Raw genomic sequence first — 23,681 nt, forward strand, 5'->3', positions numbered from 1 at the left:
ATCTTAATTCAATAATCATCCAACTCTGCAAGTATTCAAATCCTTTCAGTTTTCCATCTAGATACAGGAACTACTTGGAATTACTGATTACAAAAAAGCTTGCCAAAGTAGTAATAAACCATGTTACTATCAGCATAATAACAAATAATTATTTGTCTGTTAGTATGTTTTTTTCATTTTAACAGAAGGATGAAGGGAACAGGATGCAACATTTTGGAAATGTACTTTGGTGTTTCTTACGGTTCAACATCTTTTTTTCCTCTTTTATTTATTCCTCCCACAAAATGAATCCTACTTTAGTTTCTTTCTAGCTTGTTGAGTTTGCGGTGTTCCTCTTGAGCTGGGAATTTCATTGCACATAGTATTCAAAATAAGATTTTGAATAGAAAACTGTCTGTGGTCACACCAGTAGCTTGCTCCTGAAAAGCAGTAACTTGTCCAGAATTTATTCATATAAAGTTGGGATATTTTTCCCTGTGTCAGCTACAGTATTTTTTCATTGGCCTAACTTTATAACTTTATTTGTCCTCTTACTGTCTATTTATTCAGACTGGATTTTTTTTATTTTTTATTTTTTTTTAAATCTGACTTCTTGCTACTTTGATACATTGATTTTCTGTAGGTAATTAATATGTTGAATGTCACAAGCTTCAACATAGATTTCTTTAGCATTCCCCTGTTGCATCTCTCCTTATTGAGAAGGCTGACAACAAGCCAATACTTCAGTTTTCTGTTTTACAACCAATTATTCATACTTTGGAGGCACTTTATTCTTATTTTGTGATAGTCCAGTTTCTTTAATCTGTAGTCTTTTGAACCAAAGCAGTTTGCTGCAAGTTTGGTCCAAGGTTACTATTGTATTAGAAATTAAAAGAGATGGTATCCTTTATATCAGACATGTTATATGCTCACTGATGTCTTAAAAGAACAGTGAGGGTGATTTTCTTTTCCTTTCCAATATTTTTGTTAATCCAGATGCATGCTCTTAGTATGCCTTCTACCATTTGCCACATAAACTCAAAATTTACGCTTAATTGAGATTTTGAAGTTCTGTGAATAGATTACACATGGTAGTTGATGGTAAAAAAACTTACTGTAATGAAGGTAGAAAATCACTCATTCTGGCCTCACTTTGTATAAGTGTTTTCTCCAGTTTTACAGTGTGTTTATCCTGCAAGGCCTCCTGATAGAGTGCTCTTGATATGCATGGGATACAAAAAAGATTATTTTTTGTCATGCCTTAAAAAATGGTCCTTAGACTTAGTTTGACTTTTTTTATTATGTCAAATTTAATCCAATGATTTTATAATCTCAACCCTGAATGAGTTTTCTCAAGCTAGAAAAAAAGCCACTCAGAAACATTTGGAATACCATTTTGCCAATATTTCCATTTTCCTTTCCAATACTCAGAAATCTTAAAAAATGAACAATGTTAAGTAACTTAAGTATAGGATTTCTAGCTGATTTATTTTTGTACAAAATATGGAAAAAAGATACCTTAGTCTTAGTAATATGCAATTTCAGTAGGGGGACTTTTGTCATGCATTTTACATGAAGACGATGAGCATTCTATTGTATTCAAATGATTGTAGAATTGCTGTAAAATGACATACAGCAGGTGGGCCAGTGTCATTTGTAGAACGTCTCTCTGAGCTGCAACTCGAGCTGCGAATGTCTCTCATTGATTTACCGTATTGCTTCAAGGCAAATACTCATTGCTTGCTTATCTATTCCACTTTATTTTGGTGTGATTTGATGCCTTATTTTCAATTCAGATTTGGTCTTTCTTTTGCTTCTGCTTATTAATTTGTGGCTGCAAAAGGGAACAAGTAAACTACAGCCATGAAAAGCGTAGTTATGTGCTGTGAAGTTTCAACAGCAAGTTGAGATAGTCTGGAGTCTGTGTTTAAAAGTGCCTTTTTTGTGGTTTGCTACTCATTTGATTTTTCTTTGAATTTTGGTATAACCTCACTAAATATCTTGGTTTTTTCATTGTTGGTTTTTGTTTGTTTTTGTTTTCAGATTTTATTTATATCAGACAACGGATGGAACAGTTGTAAAGTCATTCTCAATATTTAAACTAATAATTGCTACCTCAAAATTTTATTGGTATTTTTGGGAAATGTGTATAACCAGGCAGTGTAACTATAGAGATGCTTACATGTATTGTGTATTAAAATATATGATATAAATTAATCTCAGCTTAAGGAATAAGTATGCATTAGCAAATATATTGGATAAATAGAATTAGAGCATGTTAATTTCCTCACCTAACAGGCATAATTAATATTATAAAATAAAAACCATGTTATATAAAATCAGCTTTACTGAATTTCCAACAAAATTTTAATTATCTGTTAGATTTAGATATTTACCTAGTTTAGAAAAGAACATTTTGTGATTGGTAACATATCGTTTTAAATAACATTAAGTAGAAGATTAAATGGTTTGGGTTGAAGGAGACCTTAAAGATCATGTGGCTCCAAACCCCCTGCTTTGAACAGGGACATTTCCACTAGATCTGGCTGCCCAATGCCCCATCCATCTGGCCTTGAAAACCTTCACGGATGGGTCATCCACACTTTCTCTGTGTAACATGTACGAGTGCGTCATCATCCTCAGTTGAACATCTAAAATAAATCTCTCCTATTATAGTTTAAAACTGTTTCGCCTTGTCCTATCACCATCAGACCATGTAAAAAGTCAGTCCTAATCTTATTCATATGCTTCCCTCAAGTACTGGAAGGAGGTGTCCCCAGAGCCTTCTGTTCTACAAAGGGAACAAGCCCATATTTGCTTTGTAGGAGGTGCTCCAGCCCTGATAATCTTTGTGACCCTCCTCTTGGCCCACTCCAAAAACTCCACATCTTTCTTTTACTGCAGTCCCCAGACCTGGATGCAGTAGTCCCAACAAGGCCAAGGACAAACCAGTGGGGGACAGTCACCCCCAGAGAATACTGTTGACCTTTTGAGGCACAAGAGTACACTTCTGGCTTATGTTAAGTTTTTCACCTACCAGAACCTCCAAGTCTTTCTCCTCAGAGCTTTCTCCTCTCAATGCATTCTTCTCTCAATTTGTACATGTGACTGATTTCTCCGACCCAAGTGCAGTGCCTTGCCCTTGGCTTTGTTGAATTTGCTTGGATTCATTGGACCCACTTTTCGAGCTTGTCCAAGTCCATTTAGATGACATCCCTTCCTTCTATTGCATCAACTGCACAACTTGGCTGTGTTATCTACAAACTTGCTGAGGCTGTGCATGACTGCACTGCGTCATTGATAAAGTTATTAAAGAACCCCGGTGCGAAATGGACAACTGGGAACACCACTCCTAACCTGCATTATGTTGTAGCATTAACTTTCCAATCACATTTCTGTCATATACTAGAACTACAAAAACTTTAAAATTTATTTATTTATTTATTTATTAAATTGCAGAACTTATTTTTCCAGAAGCTATGGAAGGATATTACAGAAGCTATGGAAGGATAACACAACTATTTGTGTTACTTCTGTTGCTTTGACCTCAAGAAAGCCCTTAGGTTGGATTCCCTTGCTTTCAGGCTATAAATACTTAATAATACTTATAAAGTATATAACTGGTCAAAATGCCTCTGAAATCAACCCTTTTTCTTTTCCCTTGAAGGGCCCCACTGGATGCTTTGTGAACACTGCACAATGTATTGAGCTTAGATCTCTGGTGGAACTCCACTGACTCATACTTACGTTTCTAAAGACATTTCAATTCACAAGCAAGGTCCAGAATGTTTTTCTGGATTGATCTTTGTTTATGCAAACTTTATTAATCTTATGTTGTGTTAAGTAAGGATAATAGCAATAGTATTTTCATATTTTGAACATGTCTTCTCATCTGCTTACCAAATCCATTTCCCAGTGTTCTGGGAAGCTTTTTTATGTCATTTCTTAGAGAAGGGAAGTGATATTTCTGAATATAGTTCACAGTCTTATAGTGTGGATAGCAAGACACTCCTTTAGAAGAGTAATTTTCAAGTTAACTGGGATGCACAGGGCCAAGACAGGTATCCTTCAGTAAGTGCTGTATGTTATCTAACACGGGCTAGAGTAATCCTTAAGGTTTCCCTGAGCTGTGTCCCACACTGCTGCTGCCCCTGAGTAAATGTCAGTTAAGAGTAGTGGGGCTTATTGTATCCTTAGCTATCCTTGGCCTGAAGGAAGCTTCAGTTACTATTAGCTAGTGTTACAGATACTACCAATTTCCTCTGATCTCAGAATACTTTGGCACATCACTTGCACCTGACAAACAGACCTCATGTGCTAATGGTATTCACTGTGTGTGAGGACTTATACATGATATCTGTACCCTTTGGGACAGCACAGCCATGTTCAATTACTCCTAAAATTCACAGCAGTCACTTACTGATGTCTGTGACGCATAATTTATACAATGATCACATTTTAAAATGTGTGAACTTTCCTTCATGACAAAATTACAGTTCCTAAGTATTCTAAAAACGCTGTGAATGAGCCGATAACATAGCTAGACAATTCTCACCTTATTTGTATAGTATTCTAATTTGAAAATGAGTTTTCTGTTTCATGAAATAATGATGTTTTAAATTCTTTTTTTCATTTCATGTTTCTGTTAGAGTTCAAAACAGATTAAAATTAGGCCAAAGATTGCAAATTGATAGTGTTTATGTCTGACATTTAAATCTGCAAGTGCGTCTGTATATAGCAAATGAGACAACCTGCAGCAGCTTTGCTGGAGAACTCCAGTCTGATCCTTGTACACCTTTGTTAGAAGGGAAAATAAAAGGATCAAAATTCACTGTATAGAAGTGCACAGACACTTTCACTGTACAATTCCAATGTACTGCATTGTACAACTCAGCACTCCGGCTTGCTGTTTAAACAAAAATTCTTGTTTTATTTACTTTCCTTGTTTCTTATTAATCTTGCTTCACTTTTTTTTCCCCAATTTTTCTTTTTCTTTAATTACTTTGCTTTGAAAGCACTAATAGTTTCTGACCCCTGAAGAAATAAGAAAAGGGCAGTTTTGTTCTTCTGATGGATCAGAGTCTGAAGCAGTGACCTACAACACAATACAGGTTTAGGAAATTAATTTCCAGGAGACATATGCACTTCCAGAGTAACAATAAAGTCATCGGTGCATTCCATGTGATTTACTTTCAGCATAAATAATTTTAGATCTGTATCAAGGAAGCTGTATAACTTTGTTTCTTTTCTATACCTGTTTTGTCAGTTGTACTTTTTTTGCCTAATTGCCAGGCAGTTCTACCTCCCATTAAAATAACATCAGTTTATGACATCTGGTTTATATGAAAACCAGATTATATCCTTCCATATTTGCATCTATAAATCATTTGTTTGACAGTAGGTCCACAAGCACAGATATGTTTAACTTTGCATTTTATTTTCAAACTTTTCCAAATAGTGTAATTTATTCTTCTAGCCCCTTGTAGCCATCTAGCCCAATTTATTTTTTAAAGCATTTATATTATTTATAGCAAGGAACAGACTGTAATGTATTTAGCAGAGAACTGTAGGCTCTCAGGGTGAACAAAAGAAAGATAAAATGTCTTAGGATTTTTCACCTTTTTTCTGTCAGAATAAAATCTGACTCAGTGTGGAGACAACCTACACACAGACGTTCTCTACCCGCCAACCAGCCCAATGGAGCTTTCTTTTGACTCAGCTGGATACTGCTGCTGTTTTCAGATACAGAATGATCCTCTTTGATTTTGTACTGTATTACTGGATAAAGAGCAGGGAGGGAGAGGTGAGGCACACAGTAACTATTTTGATGTCCTGTTTATAGTTTGGCTGTAATCTTGTGGATACAATCAGTTTTTTGTTTATTACTGAGAAAAAAAGAATCAGTTTAAATACTTCTAAGTCATATCGAATTATGCAAAATTTCTTGAATAAAAAATCAAAAAGATCAGCATGTAATCTATTTTCAAACTATGATTTCAAACTGAGCAGAATCACAATTAACTTTCAATTTAGAAAATAATAAGTTGTGAATGAATAGAAGTAGTTCAGGTGTTGTATATCAGTGATTTCATTTGCAAACTATATAATCCTTGCAAGACTCAGTTTCCTTTATTCTATATGGGATTATTATTCTTTGCCTACAGGATCAAGATTTGTGTGCTTATAGGGGCAGCTTATGAGCTGGACAAGGCTCTGGGCAACGTGATAGAGCTGCAGATGTCTCATTTCATTGCAAGGGAATTCATCTAGATGGCCTTTAAAGGTCCCTTGTAACTCAAAAATTCTATGATTCTAAGATCATTGGGCTATAGGCTGTAGTACCTAAATATAAACATATAAACTATCCAGTTTCTACAATAATGTAATTTCAATCCTTATCAGACTATATTATTTCTGTAGCCTGGCTAGTAGAAATGTAGAGGAATGTTACATGAGACCTTTCAAGTGTTTGGGCACTGAAATAGCCATGGGTAAATACAATTTCTGTATTTAGTGAAATTAAGATAATTCTTTTTGCCAGTTCTTCTAGAAAAATGTAAATTAAACACTCCTTATTCCAAAAAGAAATATTCACGGAACATTACAGGAAGATGGTACTTTATTTGTGTTGGGGTAGAAGTGAAGTACTTTTAATTTACCAGAGGGTTCAAATAGAACTCTCAAGTGAGGCTGTTTTTGTGCACCACTGTTACTTCCCTGTTTCACAAGTGTCTTTCAAGCAGAGCTAGACCTAGAAGCTTTTTTTTTATCGTGAGCATTTAAGGCCTTCAAATGCCAACAGAAATAATATACATATTACAGCCAGGAGTTCCTTTTGTCTTTTGTTTAACTCTTTTTCAGTTTTCCATGAGCAATTCTTTTTCATGTAAAAATCGTATATTGTACATTGTGCCAAAGATAGCAGAGAAAATACAACTGCCTAATTAGAAAAAAAAAGGTTAGATGTTTTTATAATGGCATCCTGATAAATATTTGAATTTAAAAGGAAATAACAAGGAAAACCAAAAGCTATCAGGTGAGAAATTGGCTATTACAAGCTGCAGGTGCTTGGGTGTCCACAGTTGCATGTACGTGGGTGATTTTTTTTCTTTCGTTTACCTGATCCACCTGGCAAGGTGAATAGAAAAGGAAAATGTTTCTTTGTCTGATCTTTGTGCAGAAGGATCAAGCTTCATACAATTGGTCTTTAACCTAAACATTCTTGTAATGTTTTAAAAAGGAAATAACTTTCTTCTGGTGGAAATCTTTGGTGTAAAAGAAAAATAGGAAAAATAGTTTTATTTTAAAATGTACATTGTACTTGCTGTCTCTCAGCTCAATATGACTTTCCTTGAAACTATAGGAGTGAAAAGAGTTGTCAATATTAATTAATTATTATTAATAAATAATTAAAATATTATTAATAATGTTATTATATTAAATGTACATAGATCCTTAATGCTTAGCCATTACCAAAAGGAAGACATTTTTTCACAAAGCAAGCACTTTGTCTTTTCAAGGTGATAGTCTGAATGAACCCACACAGAATTTTCATAACATGCCAATAGGAACTGTAATTAATTACTTTACTATTCAGTAAAAATTACAGATGCGGCTATTGAGTTGATCCGAGACGCAGTATGTATTTCTCCTTCATGCAGGCTTCCATACTGTTTTCTTTTTGCCATCCCAGAGGAACATCTATGCCTTGCCAATATTTCATCCAATGGTACAAGTACCAACTTCTCTCCAATCTTCTAATTAAGTTAAACTCAATCATTTAGATCCATACTTAATTTTTTATTTTTCTGTCTCAGCCCTGAAATATGCAATGTGCCCAAAAGCCTAAATAAACAACAGCATCAGCTAGAAGTGGGCTGGACATTTATCATTGACTTCATGGCACGGAGAAGAGTTGAGAGAATGTGTGATGTTAGTGGGTATGAGTATTAGTACGTCTACAGTAACTGCTGTTAGGATTTTAGATTTAACATTCATAAGATCATAAACCAGCTTAATAGTAGCTGGCAACTGCACTTTTAATGGAGCTGTTAGAGAACCAGAACAATGCTTGAAGAATCAAAAAGAAAATTTTGCTTCAGTAATTTCAAGTGCCATAGGAATTAATATCTACACACCATTTTGGACTCTGTTAAATGGAGGTTACTAAGTATACATGCTTTATTGCTGTAGTTCTACCCTGCAGTGCAACAGTATTTTAACCAACAGAAGCATCAAAAATTCAATAATATTCCCATTACTGCAATTCATAAAATCAATATAAAATAAAATCTCAAATGTTTAACTGTGAAGAAAATGGAATCACCCTGCTAAAAACTTTGCATTTCAAAATAAGTCTGAATAGGTATTAAACCCAAATGCAATAGAAAAATTACCTTCAGGAGATATTTGCATTCACCAGACCAAGAACATTTGTTTTCATGCATCTGTGATTGCAATTTGTTTAGAACATCTGTTTTTTTTGTTGTTTTTTTTAGAGACATTTAATGCTTTCTAATACTTGCATTTCTTTTTCTCTGTTCTTCCTCTGTAACAAGAACTTTCAACTTTCTATGTAACTTCCCTCGAACCAATGAATAGCTCTAAATTTATGTTTATGTTATTGAGTTCTATTTAAAATTGTGACTTTGCAAACAAAAGTAAGCCCTCCTGTTATGATTATTACACAAATTCATAATTTACTGGTGATTAATGAGAATTATTTGACACTAAAAATAGTATCTACAGTTTTGTGCATCATTTTGTTTACCACTTTCTCTAAGAGTAATTTTGTATTGGTTAATTTTTTCCTGTACAAAAATTGCTTTTCATCTTAAGGAGGACACTTAGCTTCACTGTGCTTCCAGTATGTGTTGAGGAGAAAAATTTTTATTATAACAAGCCACATTATTCTTGAAAAATTAATTATAAAACAAATAGTATGTGTTCTCTTTTGTTACTAGCGTACAAATTGTTTGATATTTCATGTTGTAATCAGTGGTTTCACAGGCAAAAGAAAAGATGCAATGAATTCCTTGTCAGGCCACTGTCATTTGCTCTGGGTTTTGTTTCATCTTCATAGTGCTTTTCACAGTTCCACACATCTCTCTCCAAAGTGGCCACTGCTCATTGCTATAGGGATCTGGTTCAGCCATGCTCTTCTGTGTCTTGCCTCTTATGTAAGATCAGATTTGATTACTCTGAACATATTTTGGCAATACTTCTGAATGCAATATAGATGTTTTCTGTAGCTTTTAAAAGCTATTTTTGAAAAGTAAATTAAAACTTAGGCATCATGAACATTGGCCTTCCTACAATCTGCTTATAAATCTCTTCAGTCTCGATAATTAAATTTACAGCTGTGATTTGCTAAATGTTGTTATGACAGACTGGTGATGTAGTATCTGTAGGAAAGCAATTTTGAATAAAATTGGGCAGTCGGATACTTCTAAAAATGTGATTGGTTAAAACAAAAACTGAATCTCTTGAATAAAACAACTGTGAGAGCAAGTTAACTAAAGGTTTGTGATCCCATTTAAGTGTTTGCCAATGTCTGGACTGTGGGTAGCAGTATTCTAGAAGCATCATAATGTTTTTATGTAACCTATATACATGAGAGACCACTTGAGAGTCATGTATGTTTGCACACTTTCTATCCCATGAACATATCCCTGGCTTAATCCTTCTCATCTCTTGGACAGATCAGATCTTTTCCTCTTCATGTTCTTGAACTTTGCTGTAGACCACTGTTTCTTTGTAGCACATTCATGATTCCGCATCTGTTTTCCTTCTTAGCCTTGCACATTTCTTTTCCTATCTTTTCTTTGAAACCAAACTGAATTCCTAGCTTCATACACATGCCTTTGATGCTGTGTATCTCTTTGAAGCTCATCCAAACCTGCTCCAGTTTCTTTGAAGGAATGAGGGAAACTAATGTTGTCTCGACCCTTCCTCTTAACTCTGTCATGCCATCTTTGGAACAGAACATGAAGAAAAGCTGGCATCTGAACCACTTCAAAAGGTGTAAAAAACCTCCTCACTTAAGTTACTGGCATGTGGAAAGAAGAAATATGGCATCAGATATTAAACTTAGCTTTCTTTCCTACCACTACACCCCTGGAGTTCTTCTGTGACCACAGAGTTCCTCAGAAGGAAAAGCTCACTGGGAACAAATGATATTTCCCCCTCATGCACGTACAAATATTTATCATTTTTATGTAAGCATGCCTGATCTAAAAAATCACCAATGCTGAGTCATAGAGTACCCTGGCATCCTCCCTGCAAAGTCCTTAGTTGCTCATGGTGATACTGCTTGTTCAGCCCTCAGCTGCTTTATAATTTGATCAAATCTGAAGTAGAAATGAAGTTGAGGAAATCATTCCCTATACTTTTCCCCAGTGCACTAATTATGCAACTTCTTGGAGAGCAGCAGACTGTCATTGCTGAGAACTCCATGCATCCCAGATCTCAAATGCAAGAAAGCTACAAGCCCTTCCTGGAACACAAAAGAAGATTTGGTTGCTCCTAAAGCTTTTTTTTGGAATCATCTGTTGTGGTTTAACCCAGGAGGTGGCTAAGCACCATACAGTGGTTTGGTCACTCCCTCCATTCTCAGTGGGATGGGGGAGAGAATCAGAAGGAAAAAAAAAAAAAAAAAAAGAAAGCAGAACTTGTGGGTTGAGATAAAACTCTTTACTAAGATAGAGAAAATGAAAAGGATAATAGTTATGACTATATATATATAAGTGATGCAAAAGTGATTGCTCATCATGCTCTCACCTGTGCACAATTAGGTCCCCATGCGACAGAAGAGAGGGAGATAAACACTCACCTCCTTCAAAATTCTCCTTCTCCATGATGTCATATGGTATGGAATATCCCTTTGGCCACTTTAAGCCAGCTGTCCTGATTCTATGCCCTCCCAGCTCCCTGCACCCAAACTCAGTCTTTTACTAGTAGGAGCTGAGAAACTGGAATGGTCTTAGCTCTGTGCAACGGTGCTTAGCAACAGCTATAACCATTGGTGTGTTATCAACATTGTTTTTTTCCTAAAACCAAAATGTATAATCATAGAAACATATAGTTATAGAAACTCTGATGAAAAACAATCCCATCCCAGATTAAACTATGACATCATGTCACTTAGTAGTAGCTATTCTCTACTTCTTTTTCACTTCAGACTATTACCATAAAAAGAATATTCATGCTCTCCTGGAACCTGCACTGGTCACTTGGTAGAGCTGTATAGATGCCTATAAGACTATATCTGGAAGACTAAATAGACCATGCCAATAGAAAATACATGCATTTTCTTTCTTTGTTGTCTACAGTAAGCTTCCTGTACAGAAAGAAGTTGTGCCTATTTTTTAGGGTAGATAAAGACACTGAGGTTTAGCTAATGCAATTTTTCATATCATTAGAAATGGATTTTCTAATGTAATAAATAAAGATAACGATTTAAAATAAATAATTCTGGGACCTCATTCTACTAGACTTTAGGAAACATCTTGGTTTCTTTCCTGCTTTAAAGGAAACTTAGCTCTGAAGGTCACTGCTTTGGGGTGCAATTTATGCCTTTGACAACAGTGTGATCAATAGTGGTAGCAATTGCCTTCTAAAGACACTTTTGTTCCCAGGCAGGTGCACGATCACTGCAGCAAACTGTGTCTTTCATTAAAAAAATCATAAAAGTACACTGGTGAAGTCTGAAGTCTACCTTCTTCTCTCTTAAGGCATCCACAGGTGCATTCCATTTTCCAAGTGTTCTCCATTATTTCAGTTTGCATATAAATATGACACCATTTATGGAAGCTTAATATCTTTGATAATATATTTTGCATACTGTACCCCACAGCTACAGAATTCAATTCTGTGGACATATCCTTTAGGTTTCTCTCTGAGACCCTTCTCACAATTTCCAATTTGATACAGGTGCAATTGAGACTGTATTTACAGATCATAGATCAAAGTCCTTTAACAGAAGGAGTTTTATGACAACTACTCTATCCATATTTTCAAAAACATAATTTGTACTGAATTGCTCTTTCAATCTTAAGAATCTGCAAGCTTTAACTGAAGTTCACTATTCCCCTTGCTTCCACAAGGGAGGTTGGTTTGCAACTCTCACTCTGCAGGAGTTACCAGAGCTCAGTTTTCACATCAGAAATACCTGCAAATCATGCTAGGCTACTATTAGTTGGCCTATTGTCAGAAACGAACAATTCATGTCCTTTATCTTCGTATGTGACAACCTTTTGAATCTTTTGAATGGTCTCTTCTGCATTTATCTGTGAAAACAGTCTTTATGATCTCTCTCCTCTGCAACAAGTACAGCTGAGATTCAGGTTCTTACAGTTAATTCCTTTGCACTGTTTTCCATGAGGACAAGTGGTAGGATCCAACAGAAACTTTAACCAAAAGAGAATTTTGACTTTCATGTATTGAAGGAAGTTAACTTGCCTGTCATCTTTCATAAACTTCACACTTCTTCTTTGGAAACAAATCTCCAAAAATTAGATGTTGTAATGAGGACATGACCTTAAAATACAGTCTTTTTTCATCAGAAGCTGAAAGACCCAAGGAACTGGTAGTCCCCTCTCAAAGATGTCTGGTGTGTAAAAGAACACCATCAAAATCACTAAACCTTTTTTTCTTACAAAAGGTCCACTTGGATGCAATTCAAGCAGAAACAGTGGCTTTCCCATGAACTTTCTAGTATTTGACATTTGTTGTACAGCCACCTGGTGCTCCTTTCAAACTTTCACTAAATGTTATGCGCTTCCTGAGGTGTCTAGAAAAAATAGAGTCTTTGGGAAGTCCACCTCTCAGTCTTCACTTAACTAAAGGGGGTGAAGAACTCTTCCAGTTCATTGCAAGGAATACTACTTGGAATCATTACCATGTATGTTTACAGAGGAGCAATCACTTCACAAGAAGATGAATTACTGCTGTGGAACTTTTAATCTTCAAGATGATTGTGTGCATATTCAGACTTCTCTCACTTGACTATTCATCTCAAAATCCTATCAGACTTCTTGGCTACACTATCTGAGAAACTGAGGATTAGAAATATAGTGTGCTTCTTTTTATTGCTTTGTTGGTAGCACGTGGGGGAACAGGGCATGGGAATTCTCTTTATGGAAATTGGTAAGATAGAATCCCTTAGGACTACAAATGATAATGTATTGTAAACAACAATGTGAACTGATGTATAGATAATACCTCTTCAGAAAAGATTGCAGTGTTACCTGTCTTTGTATGGTATTGATTATTTCTCTCTATCAGTGCTATACAGTTGTTGCAAAGATTATGTATCTTCCTTCCTTAATGAAAAAAGGATAGTGCACTCTTATTTCACTTCCAATAAAAATATCTAAAAAAGTTGTATTTGATCTATGTCCATAGAACAGACATAGCAGAATGCTCTCTGCCATCCATCCTTCCATGGTGTAGGTCAATTTACAGTCCCCAGAGTATTCAGAAAAACCTTTTGAAAAGGTGTAGTGTCTTCTCACATTAGATAGATGTTAACTACAGTCCAGAGGAGGGCCACGAGGATGATCAGAGAACTGGAGCACCTCCCCTCCAAAGAGAGGCTGAGGGAGCTGGGAGTGTTTAGTCTGGCAAAGAGAAAGCTCTGGGGAGACCTCGTGGCCTTCCAGTACCTAACGGGTGCTTATAGAAAGATGGAGACTGACTTGGACAAATAGTAACAGGACAACAAATAGGACAGTTAGATGGTGATATATATATATATATTTTTTTTTTTTTTCACATGAAGTAAATCTAAATAGGACAATGAAATCTAGAAAACTGCTGATTTTTAAATCTGTAGTTACTGTATCTTTGCTTATCAGAATGAGTCAAATAGTGAATTTAGTGAAGTTGGAGGAGAAAATTTTGACAGCAGTAAACATATTTTATTTTCAGGAATTGTAATGATGTTTCAGTCATTAGTTCGAGATATGTTTCATAAATGTCTGCCAAAGGTGAAATCACTCATGATTATTAGTATGAGTTCAAATTTTAGTTTTATAAGATAAAGATTTAAAAAGATCTTGATGTTTAATTGTGCACTCTAATTATATTTGGATTCCCTCTTAATTGAAATCTTGATCTTTGCATTTAATTGTAACGATTATTTCTTTTTCCACCTTCTTTTCCTTTTCCTTTTTTCTTTTTCTTTTTTTTTTTTTTTTTTTTTTTTTTAATGATTTCTTCAAGTGTATGCATAGTTGCTTTTTGTTTTGCTTTTTAATTATAACAAATGTGGAAATTTTATTTATTTATTTTTTTTATTACGTTGTCTTTCTGACATATACAAAAAAAAAAATATTTACAGACTCGCCTTTGAATTCCATAAGTGATGACCTTGTTTAATATATTCACTGCTAAATATCCCTCTAAATTTTTATTTGTTTCTTACTTCAGCTTAGTCAAGAGTAACACCTCTGTCAGAGTCAGAAGTCATCCATGCATTATCACAAATGTGAGAAAGTGCTAAAAAAATTTCCTCATCATGCTACTGCTTTCATTCAAAGATGGAGAAATGTTCTTTCTTCTGGTTTACATGCAAAGAGCAAAAATCTCTTTAATATTTAAACTTTTGACATTACTGTGCTTTCACTGGGAAAATATGTAAAGCTTTCTGCATATATCTATTCCTTTTTGTTGGTGATCATAAATAGCTTTTGTATGATTTGACAGCTAGAATATTCCCTCCTGAATTAAGTTCAGGCCATTTGTTGGGTAGCAAGGGGAAACTCATATGACAGATGCCTACGCTGGCAAGCCTAGAAAAGTTCTAACAGCTCAGTAGTTAGACTTCAGGAATTACTCCTCTGATAACAAAAGCCTATTTCCATTCCTAGATAATTAAACAACTACTAGTCTAGTTCTAAAGTTTTTTAAACAAGGTGTGATATAAAAGCTATAGAAAAATACTTCTAATTCCGTACACGTATTTAAAACTTTCCTTAGATATATGCATTTGAAAAAATAATTCTGTAATTTCATGACCATTTCTTCAAAAATACAATACTACAAAACATAAGATGTACTTTATGACTACTTACTAATGAAAATATTACACTTTTCTGTTAATGTCTGTGCCTTCACAAATGTATTTCCAACAAAATATGAAGCCCTCATCTCAAACAAACTGTAATAATGTTTCTCTTGAAATGCCTGCAAAAATGAATATTTATATCAAATAACAAGGTATATTTAATAGAATATAATTTTGTTTGTGTCGTTAGTGGCTTTCAAGCATTTGACAGAGTTGTCCACCAACAAAATTCAAATTTTCTTTCTCAGTTAAAATGAAAATGCAAACATTTAAAAAGAAATTTGAAAGAAAAAATCAAATGCTTGCACCAAATCTTGTGTGCTTTTTTTCTCATGAATAGAAAATGATTTATGTAATGCTCATCTTTCCTACTGTCATACAATTGGATAACAAAACTAATAAATGGCCTTCTCTTTTTGGACTTGGAATTACCAATGTGTCAACCAAAACAACATTCCTGTCGCTATGGCTGCAGCACTCCCTGATTCTATTATTATCATGCTGGAGGCTGGACTGTGATTTGATACTACGAGTACCTGATAAAGGTACAGGCAGTGAGAATGGCTAGATGCCTAAGCATCTAAAACTTTAAAAAAGAGAGGAGGGTGTCCTGAGTTATGTGAGTAGTTTTGGGAAATAACAGGCTGCCTGTGAAACACAAAGAGTAACCTTCAGCAAGGGAAGGAACAAAGCCATAAGCAGATGAGGGTTGCTCATGTTAAATCACAACAAAACTGTCCGACTCCATTCTTATTTAGATACTTCAAGTGGATGGCTGGGTAGCTACGAAAAAGTCAGTGCAATTATTTGCCTAGATATGGTGTTTGACCTCTAATTTTAGATTTTAATGCTGACTATAGTTTGTCAAGACAGTGAATAGTACAGAATTTTCAAGACAGTGGGAGATCTTTAGTGTATGGAGTTTTATCTACTTAGCTTTCAGCTGATTCTTCAGTTCCCATCTTTTCTGCTATGGTAGGGATCCTGAAGACCAAAAAGTTTAATAACAATCCTTAAAATTTTGAGTAGAAATGCATTTATCTTTTGTAAGATAAAACAATATATAAAACATACAGATTTAATTTGTGAATACTAAGCACTGAAGTAACGGACATGTCATGGTATTCTGTTATGCCGCAGTGATATTTATCCATACTTGACCAAAGGATCTGCATCATTGCTTTAAGCCAGAACACCAGGTACTGCTAATAGCACATGACATATATCGTATTGCACTCAATTCACCTATATGTAGGAACTCATCTGTTCTGTGCTCAGCTTCTGACAGTATTCATATTGTGCAAATGGAAAAGGTGCTGTATAATTTTTTTTATTTATTTATTTTTTCTACAATGAATTAATGATATATTCCCCAGCAGCATGAAATCTCTAAGATTTTGGTGACTAAGCAGATTGCACCAGCCCATCCCTCATCTTTCACACTAAATCTTCTTTGAGGCACACAAAAAAACAGAATAAAGGAGAATTCATCTTCACCATGCCATACATCCAAAATGATATCAGACTATTCTTTCATCTTAAATTTCCTCTATTGTTCTACAGTACCCTATTCCTTTATTTCAAGGAGTATCTCGATTATGACAGGATGATGTTGGAATTATTTTTTTTTCAGTAGCTTCTGATACATGTTAAGTCATCCCGCATGTTGGTTCCTTTATTCCCTCTCACTATCCCATTTCTGCACCACTTTGTTCCATTTTTTTTTTTTTTTTCATTCCCTTTACCAGAAGTTCTTTGTGGACATTTATGGAAGCAAAAATACATCAATTCTTATCAGCACACTTGATGAGCTATTTCAACTATTTTTGATCTCATCAACTATTAATGAGTTCAAAAGAGCTGATGAGGTTTACTATTGCCAGAATTACAGAGCATTTGTGTATACGCAGTCAAAACCCATGCCAAAGGCTGAGTGGTGTAGGTACCCTCTAAAAGAGTAAATGAGAAATAAAAGTTCTTTGTATAGTTCTTCTGTTGCTATTTTGATTAGTGATATATCCATCAAAGAAAATACAGTAGAGATTTTGCTGTTCTGCTTTCAGACAAACATTCAGATAAAAGGCAACATGGGATCATTTTAAGACAGTCAAGTTGAAATCAAAGAGAATTTTCAACATATTGGCAATCCCTATGTCTGAGTAAAACCTAAAGCTCTGGTCCGAAGCAATCTGGAAAATGAAGTGTTTGAGACTTCACAAGAAATTGAAACTAAATGTTTCATGTTATTTGAATAGAAAAGAAGGTTTCTCTATCTTGGTAAATCAATTAGTAATTGGAGGAAACTGTCAGGTGAGGGCTTGAACTGGTGATTAAGCACCTGGTGAAAGGGTGTGACTGACCCAGGGAGTACAGGGAGCAAATTATTTGCACCTGTGCTCCACCAGAAGGGGTGGACCCTGGATGGCTCTATCCTGGGCTCATATAAGGGCTAGCCACTGAAGGGAGAGCATCTTTGGATTGCTTTAAAGGTAGAGGTTCTCTTCCCCAGTGGGGTGAGTTAGGCTCTTTCTGTAAATAATGATTGGTCTGCTGTGACTGTTTTGCTTGGTGTTGAGAAGAACCTGTCGGGAGTGTTTTTGCTTCTTTGTGAACAAAGCAGTAACACTTTTTCCCCACAAAATTGTATGTGAACAGTGTTGTGGGGTGTGTGTTGTGGGTGTTTTTTGTTTTTTTAAGTGACTCTTTCTTCTATAGTGCATTAAGAGGGAGAAAAAATAGTGGTTTTACTACATTAGCAATAGTTGCAGTTGAATAATCATGCTTAACTTCACGTGGTTTGACTTAATTTTTTTATTCCCTGCAGCACAGTAAAGTAGTGATAGGTTTGCCTTGGTCCTCCAGATTAGAAACTTTGCCATCAGGTGAGTAATACTGATGTAACTAGTAGCACATTAGAGGGTGAAGCATGTTTGTAGATTTCACTAACATACTTAGTTGTGAATTAATGGAATGAAGGTTTTAAATACTTTGCTTACTACTTGAGTCCTTTAAAAAAAAAAAAAAAAAAAAAAATGGTATGCCAGAGTTTGGCTTCTAATAGCAGAAATCATGTGTATGTGTGTGGTTCTTCTTTCTGGTTAGATTTAATCTCAGCACAGCCATGAACTTTCTGTGTTGCCTTTGTGTTGTAACAAGTGTCATTTTCTAGTTCTTAGTTGTGGCATTTTTAAGTATATACTTGTACCTAAATCTATTAAACATTCCTTTGTATTTCTCAAGATGTTTTTTTTTTATTTATTTATGGTAATTCATTGGAAATTTTAAAGACAACACAAAGAGGTGTGTTTCATATGGGATATGGGTGTTATTTCAGTCTTTATTGAAAATAGAGACTGTTATCCCTGTTAATGAATGCTGGATATAACTGATCTCAGTATCTAGTCAAAACCCCATAAGCATTGTAGCCAGTGGATATATTTGTAAAAACACATGTTGTAAAGTTAATTTTTTATATGCCAGCTTTTTGTATACTACCTTTTAAAAATTAAAACCGGTTATCCTTTGGTATTTGTCAAGCCTAGGTTTTCTCTAGAAAGGCTGTACAAATTTCAATAGCTCAGCTTGAGTCTGAGGAAAAAAGAAAAATCTAGTAACCAATAGGAAATCCAGGTTAGATCAAATGGAACAAAATATCTGCTGGACTTCGCTTTGATTTCAGTATTCATTCAGAGTAAGAAGGTGAAGTAATTGCCTCATTGAGGACACATGTGAAGCCCCAATATATTCAGGTGCTAGGAACTTGCTTCAGGTGAGTAATTAAACTGTCAAATTCCTGAATTGAGGAATAAATGCTGTAAAGAAAGTATTTCTTCATGAAGTTTAGTATTCATGCTTATATATAGAAACCAGATGCCTACTTTGCTTGCTATTCTACAAGTTTCAGCTTCCTCTTCAGGCAGTGAGGGGGCTTCACACAGCAGCATCAATCTGCGTTTGTGTGCAGCTTTGTATACTGCAGGGACTGATTTACTCTCATACCTCTGCAGTGAGGGGGAACTCTCTCTGTGTTCACAGCATGTGTGCAAGGCAACAGTTGTGATCTGGAGGTTGTGTAGTTCTAGATAGTAAGGTATACATCTTCAGGAGGAGTAGTTCTGTCAAGGAGTAAGATTCTCTTTCAATGTTTCTGTAAGAGAAATCCCAGATATGTCAAATGAAATGGGATCTTGCTACAAGGAGAAGAAGTATGCCTCATGCAAACTCAGAGGTAATATAGATCCCTGGATTTCTGTAGAGCAGCATACTTAAGAACCTTCTATATTTTAGAGGTTTTTGAACTGCAGGAAGTAAACAACAAAAATATTCCTTTCACTTTTCCAAAATGTTCACTAGTTTTGACCTGGTTAATTTTGTTAGCTTAGGCTTTATGGGCATCCGTGCTTTCATCCCCTGACTTTAATTTTACTTGGCAAGTTAGGATGTTAATATCTGTTGATTAACAGTTCATCCTCTCATCAAAACTGCAAAGCTCCCAGTTGATTTGCTAGTGCATCTCTAAAGCTGTGCCATATATAATTGCTGCACCTGTTAGAGCATTGTGGGGCTTGGCAAGGCCTTTGGATTTAGATCACTATAAAAATGAATGCATTATATTCTCTGTTTTTGTTTAGCTGATAGCCTTGATGGTCTTTTGTGTTTCGTCTGCATTCCAGTTGTCATATACTGGTATCAATTTTCTGAGGTCCAAGTGAATAATTATGGGGATGAGAGGTCTGTCATTATTAGCTAATAGATTGTTAAAGTAATGCTATTATTATACCCTTTTATGTTGAAGATGTATTTCATTTATTAATGCAGACTAATTAATCTAATTAATACACTTTTGTGAGTTTTATTATAGAAATATTTCTTTTTACATGTTGTGTGTGCAAGATTTCTATTTTCAATTGTGGAAATGTGGTTATAAAAATGCTATTGTACTGTCTCAAATTCTGTAGGAACGTTTTTGAAGTGAATTCAGATTAACCATTGTAGAACAAAACCATTGTTTGAATTAGTAAATGAGACATTGGATAGGATATGTAGGAGGGGATAAGTGAAGACTCCCCAAAAGACTTTAATTGCAACTTTAATGGCTTACTAGGCTATTAAAGTTCCCACCACGTTAGCCGTGATATCTTTCACTAGCTCCATTCAGAAGAACCTAGAATGGAGGATGGGGGGAGATCCCTGGGAGGCAGAAATTAAAATTTTACTTCCTGGCTACATGTAGTGCAGGTGACATTCCTCCATTCCTACTTGTGGAATTTTTCTATCTGTGCTCCAGCACATCATAGAATCATAGACTTTCCTGAGTTGAAAAGAACCACAATGATGATCTAGTTTCCTGCCTGCTTTGTGCAGGATCACCAGTCACTAGGCCAGGTTGCACAGAGCCACATCCAGCCTGGCCTTGAATTCCTCCAGGGGTGGAGCATCCACAACCTCCTTGGGCAACCTTTGTAGATGGGACATAAAGGTATGAGCCACCCTTGCTCTCTTCTCTAGAAGCATTGCTTGCTAGTGTCCAGAGTTTCTTGCTCCAATTGAGAAAAGAGTGGGAACAAGTTTCTACTAGCCTACAAATGCTGTTTCAAAAACTTAAGCAATTTTTTTAAAAGCCAGAAGTTATTCTAAATGGTTATTGCTGCAATCCCTGTTTACTGTTCTTGCTGTTGCTCAAGCAGTAAGGTGTGCATCATTGAATTTGAGAAGTGCGAGATTGAAAATTTTTGGCTCTCCAGTGTTTTCTAACAAACATACCACAATAGAAGTGATACGATAATTCTGAGGTTCATAGGAGGTGCATGATGTACTGAAGCAGCTTTCATTTCAAAATACAGATTTAAGGGTGTAAGGTTTCATGTTTTTTGAGGGGGTGGATTTTTAAGTCCTTTTTTCCACTGTTGAAACTGCAGGCAGTAGGATGACTTAGGCAGCCAAGCATATCAAAACATGGTGCATGGAGTGACTTCTACTATTCTTGCTATTTAAAGACCTGTTTTTACATGCTATTAGCTACTAGTGATCCCCAAGGAAAAATACAATTAAAACTTAATCATACCAAAAGCTGAGGTTCTTCTGATTCAGCGATCTTTTAATCTTTGATATTTAGTAGTTTACTTGTAAATGTCTTAGTACTAAGATTGCAGAATGTATAAATTAGCTTCTGTTTGTTGTAACACTGCTACTCCAAACTGACATTGCACATCTTGCACTGATTGTGCATCATTCTGTCTTGTCTGAACATGTAAGACTTGCAGGAGTTACATTGGCAGAATTACTTGAGGCAGAACTATGATGCCCTTCAAAAATCTGAATGTATGACCTCCCTGTACAATCTCCCATTCTCCTCAAAATACTTGTACAGTAAAGTGTGAGAAATATGAGCATCTTTTAAAGTGTCTTTGCATTCAGATGTACAGGTAACAGCTTTTGTTGGTTATCCTTTTTTAAAACTTGAAAACTAAAGAAAAGTAATTTAAGACAGATCTTTCTAAAATAATTAATTTGATTTCAGAACAGATGAAATGTTTATGTTTGAGGAAATTAGTTTTTTCTTTCTAGTCAAATAGTGAGGAAAAGATCATAACTTAAGCAGTGCAATGTTAATACTTCCATTAATCATTCCTTTTTGCTCAAAGCTTTTGTGGAAAGATGCCTTGTGTTTCTTCTGTGATGTGACTGAACTGCAGAATGCCTGTAAACAAACAAGAACTTCTCAACATCCCTGATTATAGCATTTTGGTCACAGGACATGGCTCTCCATTCCCTGTGTAAGCTTTTTCTAGCCAACCATGGAAGAAAACCTGGGGCAAACCCTACTCCTGCTATTGCTTTGATCTTGCAGTAGAATAAAAAGACATACTAGTATTATTTATTTGAAAAAGAAATATTTCAGTTCTCTTAGATGCATTCTCAAATTCTGTTGCCTCTTGTGTTAGCAGAAATAAGATTATAGCAGTCACAATATTCTAATCTGAATGTTTGAAGAAATTATTACAGAATAAGTTAATTATCTAATTGTTGCTTATGACTGCTTACATTAAGAAAATGTTAACAAATCTAGAAATTTCACTTATTGTATAAAAAAAAAGTCATTTCAAACAAAGGAAAACCTTTTTACAGTTATGTACAGTTTTTTCCTAATAGGGATATTAGGGATAATAGGCCTCATTTTTTTTATTGGCGTCATTTCTGTAAATTTTGAGTGTATTGTTTTCACTCAACTCAGGTTTCCATGTTTGATATCAATAATGAGCAAGCAAATAGCCTTCTTCAGAATCAAAACATCTTCATTAAAGTCACTTTAAGGCATAATTCTATTCATTGTCCAAGGTAGAGAAGGTCTATCTGTTCACAAAATCAGAATTCCAGGATTAAGTTTGGATTTTCTTTGTCAGGAGAGCCATGAGTTTTTTTAAAAAACTGGAATTTACTGTGATTTTCAAGGCAGTTAGAAGGGAAAAAGAGCAGTTCAAAGGAGGGAAAAAAAAAAGCTTTATTGCTATTTTTCGTAGTGAGAGTTTAGAATAGTGTCTTTACTACCACACTGTAGGAAGAAATACAATTAAAAGACTCAGAGAGAGTCTTTTACCTTTAGTAATTTTAATCAGTGATACATTTCCATAAACACATTTTTTCTGTAAACAATTTGCAAGGGAATGTATTTCATGCTGCTTTAACATGCTGAGACGAACTTTATTCAGATACATTCAGGTCTTTTAAAGCAACTGAAATAGGACCCATTCTGTGCTTGCTGGAGGGTGCCATGTCACAAAGATTATAAAACTATAAAGACTGCATTCTCCCTATGACTGGCCTTGAGACATCTGAAATTACTTATTATTAGGCAGTTTGCAAATAACCCTTTAAAATCTTTCATCTCATTAAAGCTGTAGATAGTTGGTTACCAAACAAGCTGTAGTTAGAGTTTAATTTAAATGATCCTCTCTTTTTTTTTTTCCACTGGCATGACAACATGGGTTTTTGTAATTGTTTAAGTTCAATTTGAAATAGCGTCACCACTCTGCACGGTCTAGAGTTTAACTGTGGGTATATGATCACAGATCATCACGTCAGATTTTTCTAGCAGATGTGAAAACTTGTTCTTCACTAATCGGTAGGCTCATACTCCAAAGCTAAATGAAAACTAAACGATGTTCCTGTGTACAGGAAACCCTTCTGTCAAGGTTGATCTCATTTCCATCAGTGGTATTTATAGCTATTCATCAAGGTATTTTGTAACAGAATTTCACTGAAAAGCAGTTTGATGCTAAGAAATTCTGTGACGTGAAACGTGAACTTTAAAAAAAAAAAAATCAAGGAATGATGTTCTTTCATTAAAAGTATGCTCATGTGAAAAAATTCAGCTTTTGTTAAGGTAAAAAGGGTTTTTTGTAGCATTGAAACATTCACCTCTATACCTGAGATATTGGATCTGTGGTTTCTACTGAGTAATGTCTGCTAAACCCTTCGACAAAACAGATGCACCTAAACAAATATATACACGACTAATTTTGTGTTCTCGTATTATTCAAGCTGCCTCTCTTACGATCACTGTTTCAATTCAGAAGCACCTCTTTATCAGATTACCTTTCACTTGAGTTATGCTGTTAACCTAGAAACAACTTCC

At 35.2% G+C, this 23,681-nt stretch overlaps 1 long non-coding RNA gene across 1 annotated transcript in view; it reads left to right on the plus strand.

The window, feature by feature from the left end:
* LOC128080738 (uncharacterized) overlaps positions 1-23,681 on the plus strand; it is a 216,288-nt gene that overhangs the window by 177,344 nt on the left and 15,263 nt on the right. Inside the window, exons 6-7 of the long non-coding RNA XR_008206864.1 lie at positions 17,871-17,928; positions 18,726-18,815. This is a non-coding gene — a long non-coding RNA (uncharacterized LOC128080738). The remainder of the gene's footprint in view (positions 1-17,870; positions 17,929-18,725; positions 18,816-23,681) is intronic.

The sequence above is a fragment of the Tympanuchus pallidicinctus genome, unplaced genomic scaffold, assembly GCF_026119805.1.
Source record: "Tympanuchus pallidicinctus isolate F22 unplaced genomic scaffold, pur_lepc_1.0 scaffold2, whole genome shotgun sequence".
Classification (NCBI taxonomy): Eukaryota; Metazoa; Chordata; class Aves; order Galliformes; family Phasianidae; genus Tympanuchus; species Tympanuchus pallidicinctus.